A 12,346-nucleotide genomic window follows, 5' to 3' on the forward strand; every position below is an offset into this window, starting at 1 on the left:
TGAAACTGCAGCACTGTGGTTCTGTTTATCTGTCAAATGTTCACTTGTGGTCAGTTTCAGATGCTGCAGCTCTTTCATAATTCATAGTTTGAGTTCTTGTTTGTTCAGTATTAATGTCAGCCTTGTAAATCCAAGCTGGACTGACTGTACATATCCTGACCAAGGAAAATCCAATTCTCCCTTCATGCAGTAATCTACACCTGGCCTTTCTGCCTCCGTCCATAATAATATACATTATATAGACTAAATGTCGTCTAAAATTAACGTTTATTTGTAACATAGTATAGCAAACTATTACAAGATCAAAAAAATTAATTTTAGCCAAAAAAATGTCTCTGTTTTGAATGTCTGGGGTTGCCAGAAATTTGTGATGTTAAAATTGGGTCACAAGCCAAAAAAGTTTGGGAACCACTGGATTAATCAGTTGCAGTTCTACTTGAATCAAGTATATTCTGCTTAAAATAAGCGTTTTATCATTCTATAACCTCAGATAATATTGTCTTATTTTAAGAAAACCTGATAAGTGTAATTTTCTTATCACACTTGCAGATACTTTTACTTGAACAGGAGGGTTTTAACTCAATATGAGTGAGTTATTATTTGCAGTGTGCGTTTCATAAAGGGTTAAAGGAAACATGAAAGCCATTAAAACCGGTTCCTCCGCTGTAACGGTCTGAGCGTTTAAAGACTTCCTGCTCTCTCATTGGTCGACTCGCTGGTTTCAAACCCGGTGAGGTTTTCGCCGCGGTTATGAGGGGGGTCAAAGGTTGTCAGACTGGGTGCAGGCTGGTAGGTGCTGGTGTGAGTGCTCAGGCTGAACAAAGAAACACTCTGGCTTTAAGGGTTTTTCTTTTCCTGCAGCAGAGTCGGTCTCATGACGGGTGTTGGTACATCTGGAAGCGGGGGTGGGGGGGTGAGGGGGGTGTATTTGTGAGCGGCAGGAGCAGGCAGCCGTTGCACAATCGTCTCAAAATACGGCCTGGCTGCCTCTGTATCTGCCAGGGATCACAGCTGAAACAAGAGGCCAGTCTTTAAGGGAAAGGCCATTTGACGAGGAAGTAAAGCAGCGTCTGGAGGAATGTGGACGTTACGCGAAGACAAAGACGCTGATCAGATCCAGACAGCATCTGAGCATCAGGAACACTGGAAACCACTGCGGTCTGATCACACAACACAGTCTCAGATAAGAATACGATAGTGACAGAGCAGATGATCTGGAGCACCAGGAGGATGCAAATATAAAAATAAAGGCAAAGAGCGCCGACACTTAAACGGAACATGAAGGCAACACGCTAAAACCAAAACACACAACACCTTATGGAGAGTTTCATGTTGAATTTGTGGAAAAGCAGTGGAAATCTGTTCATCAGAGGAAGTATGCGCATAAAAACAGTCATCTGAGCATTTACAGGGAAAAAACCCTGAAAATAAATACTAAATATATGAATAAATGCACTAAAAAGAAATAAAATCAACTATACTGATGTTCCTTCCTTCCTTTAGTTTATTTTTGTCATTTATCTCCGGATTATCTCCTGATCCTGATATCTTCTGAAAGCCATTTATAACAAATATTAAAATTTTAAAATCAATGCGATGGACGTTGTGACTCAGTGTTTCTGTTGGAGGTCAAAGGTCACCGTCATTCAAGTCCTGGTCTGAACTGAACGTGTTGATGGCGACACATCCTTTAGTGGGAAGGGTTCCTCTGCGTCTCTAATTACAGTGCTTCAGGCAGAACTAGGGATGTAAACAATTAATCAACTAATGATTGTCAATAAGAATTTACTTGATTAATTATTAATTGTTGGTTAATTGCCCTTGTCCACACCTGTCTGAAGGCTGCAGGGTTTGTCCGCGCTGCGACCGCCGCGGCTGGGATAGCCGGTCATTGAACCAGGTCATGGCGGTGACGTGTTAGACTGGCTTTATGGACATGGTGGAGCCAAACACAGGCTGACCGTCTGTTTGTGGGAGCGATACACAAATGTGGGGTTGGTATCGGATCGGAGAGTTTTCCCTGGAGGTTGGGTCTAGTCCACGGTCACAGGTTTGCGAAGCTTCAGGAGGTGGGGAAAAGATAAATGAGCAAAAAGTCTCACTTTCACTTCTGTGGGGCACAGACTGCACCACCCCGTACCTCCATAGTATTAGAAGTAGGACAGAAAGTGATGCACGCATGTGCACGGTTACCAACAACACGCACGCATCCCCCAGCCAAGCTGCACAGTGTGGCCGAGTAACCCCCCCACCCATCGACAAAATGCATGCACATGTAACCCCCATTACAGCACCACCACATCAACAGATGAATTCCACAGGAAACACTGACTGTATCCAATGGTTCAATAAATCAATCATTAAGGAATATGACATGTTTTTTACATGGAGTGTATAACAATATTTAGCTTTTATTCTTATGGACCATATTGAAAGAGAAATTCAGGGTTCTCAGGGAAAATCGCCGCTTATCAATTAATCTTTGAAGGTGTGGGAGACTTTCGTGACCAATTTTTCATCAAATCCGTCCAACCTCAGTCATATCCCTCAGTATCCTGAATCTGTCAGTCTGTCTGTCATTCCTCACCTGAATCTCTTCCTCATGGTGAACAGTTTCTTAGTTTCCATCCACCAGAAACAAACCATGTGTTACAAAACAGAGCTGGGAGGGAACTCGGGCATCTGAGGAATTTTGTCGCAATGTTCGTTGTGGGAAGCGAAGGCTCGTGCCGCTGCCTGACAGCGGCGCGACCATATGATATTATATGGATGAAACACGACGAAGAATGGCTGGAGGAATATGCATAGAGGGAAGGGAGCCTCCTGCCATTTCCACGCCGGGTCTGTAGCAGCTGCCGCCGCCAGAGAGCAGAGCAAAACCAGCGTTTCCCCACAATGCACGTCGTGACAAAATTCCAGAGATGCCCGAGTTCCCTACTGGCTCTGAATGTAAACACATGGTTTGTTTCTGGTCGATGACCACTAAGAAACTGTTCACCGTAATTACAAGAGATTCAGGTGAGTAATGACAGACAGACTGACAGATTCATGAAACTGAGGATGAGTGAGGTTTGACAGATTTGATGAAAACTGGTCATGAAGTCTCCTGCATCTTTAATCGATCGATAAGGTCAACCAACTAATGATTAATGGATTAGATGGATAATTGCATCCCTAGTCAGAACCGTCTGGACCGGAGTCAGTCCACGTCTATAAATAGACTCAGGACGTCGACGCCCCCTCCCAGCCGCTGACGGGTGAATGTGTTTCCTGTCCAGGACGGGTACACGTCATTATGTGGAGGCTCATATTTTGGTCCATTTTACATGAATTTAAAGTGTTTGTCATCAGATGAACAACACTTTCCTAAAAACTCGAAGCCAAACTGACGTAAGAAAAAATAAAAAAAAACCGAAAGGAAAAGTGTTCAGGAGGTGACTCAGTTGTTTCTGCCGTTACCTGGTTGACGTCACCACAACAGCAAGGAAAGAAAAGAAAAGGTGTGGGAAACGTAATATCGTAAACCATCCGTGAGTCACGACCACAGAATAAACCTCCCAGACGTTTGTGATCAGGGTGGGAGTGAAGATCAAACCCACCTGGAACCTGTTTCATCCACCTCATGATTCAGCAAGCACCACTCAAACACCTGTCGGACTGAAAGCCAGCGGCGGATCAGGAACAAGAACACAGGAAAAGAGGAACGGAGGAAAAAAGAAGAGGAACGCAGAAAAATAACAGGAACAGAGGAAAAAGAAGATGAAAACAGAAAAAAAAGAACAGGAAAACAGAGAAAAAAAGAACAGGAAACAGAGGAAAAAAAGAAGATGACACACAGAAAACGGAAAAGGAACAGGAGGAGAAAAAACAGAACAAGAAGGAGGAAAAAAAAAGAGGAAAGTAGAAAAAGAAACAGGAACGGGGAAAAAAAGAACAGGAAACAGAGGAAAAAGAACAAGAACGGAGGAAAAAAAAAAAGAGGAACGGAGAAAAAGAACAGGGAACTGGGGAAAAAAGAACCAGGAAGGGAGAAAAAAAGATACAGAAACGGAGAAAAAAAAAGACCAGGAGGGAACGGAGGAGGAAAAACCCAAAAAACGCAGAAAAAAAAAAACAAAATGCAGAACAAAGAAACACGACGCAGAAAAAAGAACACAAATGCAGAAAAAAAACAACAAAAATGCAGAAAAAAAAAACCAAAAGCAGAAAAAAGAACAGGAATGCAGAAAAAACCTCAGCCACTGACTTTTTCTATCAACAACAGAATTAAAAACCAGCAGAAAAAGAGTGAAAAACTGAAAATATTTGACTCTGGTGGAAGAACAGCTGATTCTCTGAACAGTTCTGTCTGTTTTTACTTTCATTTTCACTCATTACAGATTTCAGTTTAGTGTCCATGCACGCTGCAGTTACACTCAGAAAAACATCACCTACTGATTTTGTATCAAAAACATATCATGTATTTCTACAAAAACAGCTTTGTGGCTCAAAAACACCATGTTTTCAGCTCTATTCTGAGGGTTTTAGAGTGAACTTGACTGAAGGGGGAGGAGGAGGATGTAAAAGTCATCCATAAACCAAACACTTTCATCCTTCACTTTCACAGATTTTTACATTCGACAGGAAGAAGATGATGAACTGTAGAAGGAACTAAAGCTGTTGAATGAACGACAGTGGATGAAACAGGACGATATGAAGCTGTGAGATGTTGTGGAGCAGACGGATAAAGCAGCAGAAAATGCAAATACTGATGGAAAGTACTTCATATTTATTAAAACCGACGGGAATACACTGTAAAAAGTCTGACTAAACCCCCCATCCTGGACCAGATCCAACCCAGAACCCGCTCCAGGTCTGATCAGATGCAGGTCTAGGCTTCTATTAATAGCTCTACATGACTTTTTTTTTTTCTTTTTCTTGGAGGAACGAGGAAAGAGGTGCGGAAATACCAGAGCTCCACTGGGACCTGCTTTCTCCAACTCCTTCACATTTTCATTATTCTACTCCATTATTTATTCTCAGAGTTTACAAAGTTACATGTGAACCTTCGGAACCGCACGAACCCTCCAAATGGACCTGATCCGGGTTCATTAATGCAGGTTTTGTTGCTTTATCCTGTGGTTCTGATCAGTTTGGTGCAATTTATTTAACCCTTAAAGACTCAAACATCCACTGGAGAACAGAACCATTACTGATATAAACTGTTAACACCTGGTGATTCACTAAACCTATCAATACATGTCAATAATTGGTGTAAAATACAGTAAAATACAGTTTGACCTCTATTATTCATAGGATAAAATGAACAGAAATTTCTCAAATGAACAAAATACTTGAAAAATAAGGAAAAAATTAAACAAAAAACCTTCAAATATGGCATAAAAGTGAACAAATCCGTCCAAATTGAGAAGCAAATGAGCAAAATACTTGAAAATTTTGGAATTTTCATCATTTCTATTTATTCTGTTAACCCTTAAAAACCTAAAGCATCTACTGATATTAACTGTGTAACACCTGTTGATCCACTAAACCTATCAATACATGTCAATAACTGGTGTAAAATACAGTTTATCATCTTTTCGTAGTTGTCAGTTTGACAAAAAAATGACAAAAAATTGACTAAACAATCAATGAAGCCAAAAATAACGCAACAAAAGTGAGAACATGAACAAAAGTTAAGTAAATAATCTAAGAAATTCAACAAAATAACTGGCCAAAAATGAGCAAAATGATCAAGAAAATAAACAATAATCGAAAAAAAAAAAGAGAACATTAACAAAAATGCACATGAAATGAAGTAAATAATAAGAAAAACAAGAAAATTAAAAAAAACAACAAAAAATTAACAAAGAAAACAAACAAACTGACCAAGCCTATCAATCCATGTCAATAATTGGTGTAAAATACAGTTCTTCTTCTTTTCATGGTCATCAGATATGACCATATTTGGACGTTCAGAGACTCCGTAGTTACCGTGGAAACGCCGTCATCTTCTCCAACATTGATTCACCAGTCAAACCCATGGAATTGGATCAATGACAGTGGATGGACACACTGGGTTTATGTTCAGTTCATGACAGACTGAACTGAAAAAGGACACTGTTTATTCAGTTTGATCTGTTTTCTGATAGAATAAACATCAACTGTAATCTGATCTTTAATGAACAAACTACATGACCAGTGAATTGAATACAGGAAATACCAGATTTAGACTGAAAGAAGCACAAAATACAGAAGACAATATGATCCTAAATGCTGATAAACCACTTAAGGAAGGTGAAACGTACAGAAATATTCCTCTGTGAACTGACTCTGAAGTGGCTCTGGGTTTGTATGGGTTCACTTTCCTTACTTCAGTGATTTATCATCATTTATTAGAATATTACCCATTGTGTTTTGTATTTTCCACTGGAAATCATGGATTTTCCTACATTTAACTAATAGATGTTCAGGAAAACTCAAGAAAAAGTGACTTTTTTTTAAGCAATAACTGATCATAAACCCAGTGTGTTCATGTATTGATAGGTTTAGTGGATCAACAGGTGTTAAACAGTTAATATCAGTAGATGCTTTAGGTTTTAGAGGGTTCACAGAATAAACTCTGCTCATTTTTTAATATTTTGTTCATTTTCTTCTCACTTTAGAAGGATTTGTTCACTTTTATGCCATATTTCAAAGTTTTCTGGTTCATTTTTTCCTTACTTTAGAGACATTTTTCCTCATTGTATCCTTTGACAATGGAGGTCCAACTGTATTTTACACTGATTATTAACATGTTCTGATTGGTTTGGTGGATCAGCAGATGTTAAACGGTCTGGATCAGTGGGTGGTTGTGGTCTTCGGTGGATGTTTGGGTCTTAAAGGGTTAAAGTTCTGAAGGTAAAGGTGTAAACTGATGGAAGTCCTCCTACCTCTGAGAAGAAGTTATCCATTGGTCCTGGTTCTTTTAATCCCAGGGGTTTAGTCCGTGGAAGCCCCTCGTGCGGTCAATCCAACTCATGTGTTTTTAGTGAAATTCCATAAAAATACGGTGGAGTTGGAGTGCGCGCGCGTCTCCTCCCGGAGCTCCTGAGGGGGCGCGCGCCGCTCCGCCCGTGCGTCACCGTGGACCTACAGGACTCTCCGGTCTTTGTCTCATGGGGAGTCCTCCTGCAAAACCTAAACTCCAATCCGGGCCCAAAAAAAAAAAAAAAAAAAGGCGCTCCCGTGCCCTCCAAGCGGTTCCCAGCGGTCCGGGCTCGTGCGTCCCCGCCGTGCGTCCTCCTCCGGTGCGTCAACGGTCAAACACGCGCGCGCACTGACCGACGGCCCGTGAGGAAAGTTTGAGCCGCTCCTTCAGCCCGTGACTCCTCCGGTCTGAGAGTAGGACCGGTGCACGACCAGCCTGAAGCTCCACCCACAGCACCTACAGGCCACGCCTCCTGCTCCTCCTCGCGCCTCTCTGCCTCCTCCTGCTGTCAACATGGGTCCATTAACCGGATCCAGAACCACAGACCGGACCCGGTACCGGACCAGGGACATCAAAACCATTAACCTGATCCAGAACCACAGACCGGACCCGGTACCGGACCAGGGACATCAAGACCATTAACCGGATCCAGAACCACAGACCGGACCCGGTACCGGACCAGGGACATCAAAACCACTGACTATTTGATTACTTTCTCTCTCCTGTTTAACCCATAAAGACCCAGAGCTACTTTTGTGACAGTTCTTAAATATTTTTCTTTATATTTAACTTTTCTTCAATGATTTATCTCCATTTATTGAACTGCAAAAAAAGGCAGAAACAAAAAGGAGAAAATTAAATTCATTACTGGGTTAAAATGTCTTATTTCAAGTACAATTATCTGCCAGTGCAGGAAGAAAATTACACTTAAGTTTTCTTAAATAAGACAATATTATCTAACGATTAGAAAATGATACAATTTTTTTTTAACCCTTTCATGAATTATGAAAAAAGTTTCTAGATTTTTTTTTAGGTTTATTTTATTTCTCAAAATTAGTCTAAAGTTGAAAAGCATTTGAAGTTATACATATATATATATATATATATATATATATATATATATATATATATATATATATATATATATATACACACATATGTGTGTGTGTTTATTACATGATATTTAACCTCCTGAGACCCAGGAAAGTACAAGTTTGGGCTTTCGTAAATAAATAATTGCATTATATTGGAAACATCATGATGCAACAATTTTTTCTGATTTTTTTTTTTTTTTTTTTTTTTAATGGAATGTCCTTTGGGGTGGACAGTTTTTTGTTGTTTTTTTTTTATAAAGGTGTGAAACTGTTGTCCAGACGTGGACAGTAAACCCGTGTCTGGGTCTGAGAGGTTCACTTTAGCAGATCCCAGATCAGTCCACATTCTACAGACTGCTGAGGGTCTATACACACTGCCCCCATGTGGTTTGGAGAATATTACCTTTAGAACCCTTTAGAACAGTGAGTTCAACTAGTTCAACTCTACAGATGTGGTTCAACAGAATATACTTGTTTCACATCTTCATAGTAAGATTTTTTTTTTTTTTAACTTATGGTTTATTTATTTACTTATTTGACAGGGACAATGCAGTCAAACATAATTACAAGTTTCCAGCTGATGTGATGCATATAGTTTATAGTTAGTGCTAATTCTTAACTCCAGTCCTTGGTTGGACAATATAAAATATACATTATTTATCACACTATTGCAAATTTATTTTCAAAATATTAAGACTAATCTCAGAAAAGGACGACATTATTTTCGTTAAATTATGATTTTTTTTTTTTTTAACCATGACTTTATTCTCATAAAATTCTGACTCTTTTTGTATTCAACTTCATTCTCATAAAATTACAGATTTTATGTCAATATTTTCTGACTTTATTCTCGTAGTGACCAGTGTTTTTATTTTCTTATGTGCCCTAATACACCGTCATACTTTTTCTTGATCAAATAAAATTGAATCACAGACATAAAGCAGAGGGTTTTTCGGGGGGGAGTTGATTTGTTGTCATTACGGTGGAAACTTTCCCACATCATGTCTTTCTTTCCCATCTTTTCCAAACACTTTTACCACATGTTGAGTATTTACAGGATGTTTATTGAGGAGGAACTCCACATGAGTCCCATGCCTGTTGGTTTCTTCATTTCTCTGGAGCTGCAGTTGACTCCAGTGGGACTGGGTCTGATCAGATAATGAGCCTTAACATTCCAGCTGCAGGTTAACGACACTGAGGCTTCACCTCTAATTCAAACAAGTGTGACCTTTGACCCCTGCTCCTCAGGTCGTCAGGGGTTTGGCGCCCCCTGCTGGTCCCTGACACACATCACTAGTGGAAGGTGTGGAGGTTTTTCGCAGCCCGACGGTGTCATGAGGAGGTTCAGATGGAGGTCGTGGTTTCACTGTGAGCGTTTCGTGCTCGTCATCTTGCGGTCGGTTTCAGTCACATGGTTTCACGCCGTGTTGAAACCCTGTGACTGTCAGCAGAACGCCATCCAGACCACATGACGAGGAACCAAATACGGACATATAGAACAGTGACTCAGGTCTTCAAGTCCACTTAAGAGCAAGTCGTTGTTATATTTGTTCTCTGTAACAATGTGAGAGCAGATTCTGACACTTTGAGCTTACTTTAAAAAAAAGAAAAAAAAAGAAAAAAAAGATATGGTAACAGGGTTGAAATTAGAGTAACAGGGTTGACATACACACTACTTTGGATTATACAGGGTGTCCCATAAGTCTCCATACATAGGAAAAATAAATGTTTCTTGACATAAATCATTTTTATTTATATAATATGCTTTATATGACTGCCATTTTGTCTGGAACACATTTCAATGCGTGTCCTCCACTGCTGAAGAACTATAAAGAGGAAATATAAAGAAATACATGTTAGAACCACATGTATTATGTCTCCTATGTATGGAGACTTATGGGACACCCTGTAGATCATAACATAAATGTAACAGATAAATGCTCAGAACGACAGGAATGATATAAAGAAACATGTCGGCAGTCACTTTTCCAACAATGATATAAAGTTAACATGTCAACAAAACTAATAACCATATCTGATCACCCTGCATGTAACAGGGTTGAAAAATGCTAATGCTCAATGCTAATGTTAGCTTATTTCCAGGTATTGATGCTGGGTGTGGAATGTTACTGTTAACATCAAGGACAGACTTTGTTTTACTGATAAAGACCAAAAAAGGAATTAATTTGTCATGATCTGATGGGGGGTGGGGTGGGGGGGGTGTCTGTTTTTAGCAAGATAACTAAAAAAGTTATGGAAGGATTTTCATGAAATTTTCAGGAATGTTGAAACTGACACAAGAAACAAATGATTGAAGTACTTTTCTAGTTTTATTCATGTGACTCTAGTTGTGGAAAAAAGGCTGTCCATTGTAGTTTTGTCTGATATACCAATTCTGCTACGCCCAAAAAACCACCTCTTCAAAGAGCAAAAACTTTTCATTAAAAAATGAGAGTTTGGGCGAATTTGACGTTTTTTCATTTGGCACATTTTTATGTGTAAATTATATTTGAGGGTCAATGGAAAAGTGACTGCTGACCAACTGCCCTCTTTCCTCTCCTAAATGCTTCTCCTCCTCTTTTTTGTCTCCGAGGTGTTGAACTCTCCACAGGTCACCGTGTTGACCTTTGACCTCTCCTGTTGACAGAGGTTAATTTGGTTTAATTCCCTGTTGCATCCGTTCTTCCGCCCTGAGGGTTGGACCTAGACGGTTCATGTCGGGGTTTTCCACTGTTTCACATTTTGGTGTGTTTCAGTGTGTTTCGGTGTTTTGCATGTTTGGGCCCGTTCACTCCAAATCTCCAGAGCTTTACACCAGGACTAAACATGTGAGTCACAAACTGACTGGTATTTTTCCTGTTGTTGCATCAGTCAGCTGTGATCACGTCCAGGTAAAACTTCATCAGCAGAGGTCCAGTTTGGTTCAGAGCAGAGCTGTCAAACTCAGCTGAGTTCATGTTCAACCAAATATGATCAGAGCAGTTAAAAAACAACAGAATAATAGAGAAATAATGTCAGTTACAAAAGTTTTATTTCTAACTTCTATGGTTTAGAGTAAAAAAAAAAGTCAAATTATATTATGAAAATGTTTACATTGAACAACTATCCTTTAAAAAAAATGTGAATAACATGAACAATAATCAACAAACTAAAATTTATGAAAAAAAAAAACACACTCTGCCTCAGCTTCGTATTTGCACATATTCAGTAAAACATGCAGATCAGAGTGGATCTACAAATACACAAAACTTTCAGTAACAGGTAGAATATCGATACAATTACACTGACTTCTCTTATATACAGAAGAGGATTAGGACCACTGGGGGAAAAAAAAAAAAGGTCCAATATATATTTTTATTATTAATCTGGGGGAAAAAAGACAGAATTCTGAGGACAAAAAAAATGTCAGAATTCTGACTTTTTTCTCAGAATAATAATAAAATATATTGGACCTTACTTTTTATTTTTTGATTGATTTATGTATTTATTTATTTTCCCAGTGTCCCTAATCCTCTTCAGTACTCTTAAGACAGTTCAGTTTGTTCATATTTGTTCAGGTTATTAATAATAAAAATAATAATCGATTGGATTTATATTGCGCCTTTCTAGACACCCAAAGCACTTTACATTATTGACCCATTCTTCATTTGCTCTCACATCCTCCCTCTGGTGGTGGTAAACTACAGCTGTATCCACAGCTGCCCTGGGGCAGACTGACGGAGGCGTGGCTGCCAACTCGTGCCTACGGCCCCTCCCACCACCACCGAACACTCATACACCAGTGTGGGTGGCACTGGAGGCAGGGAGGGTGAAGTGTCTTGCCCAAGGACACACCTGACTGTCAAGGACAGAGCGAGATTCGAACCGCCAACCCTTCGGTTATTGGACCTTGGCTCTACCACCTGAGCCACAATTTTTGTTGAAGGATGGTTTGTAAATGTAATATTTTCATGTAATTTTACTTTTTACATTAAAAAAAAGTAAAAACATTGTAGTTGTCATCATTTCTTGTCATCTTTTTAAGGTCATACGTTAGTGATCTGAGCTGCATGACATTGAAATGGAACCTCATGTGAGGGGAACGTGTTCACTTTTGTTCATGTATTTGCATTGGAACATTCTGGAAAAAGAATGTTTACGTTCGGAGATCTCGGAGGTTATCAGTGAAACAGTTTAACATTCACATGGATCTTTTGATTAAATACAATTCTTTAATTTCTCACAAAAAAAAAAATCCCTTTTCTTCTAATATTCCACTGTCCTTTGCCTGTGGCGGACATGTTGAATGGTTTTACACTAAAAC

This window comes from Sphaeramia orbicularis, chromosome 17 (assembly GCF_902148855.1).
Source record: "Sphaeramia orbicularis chromosome 17, fSphaOr1.1, whole genome shotgun sequence".
Taxonomy (NCBI): domain Eukaryota; kingdom Metazoa; phylum Chordata; class Actinopteri; order Kurtiformes; family Apogonidae; genus Sphaeramia; species Sphaeramia orbicularis.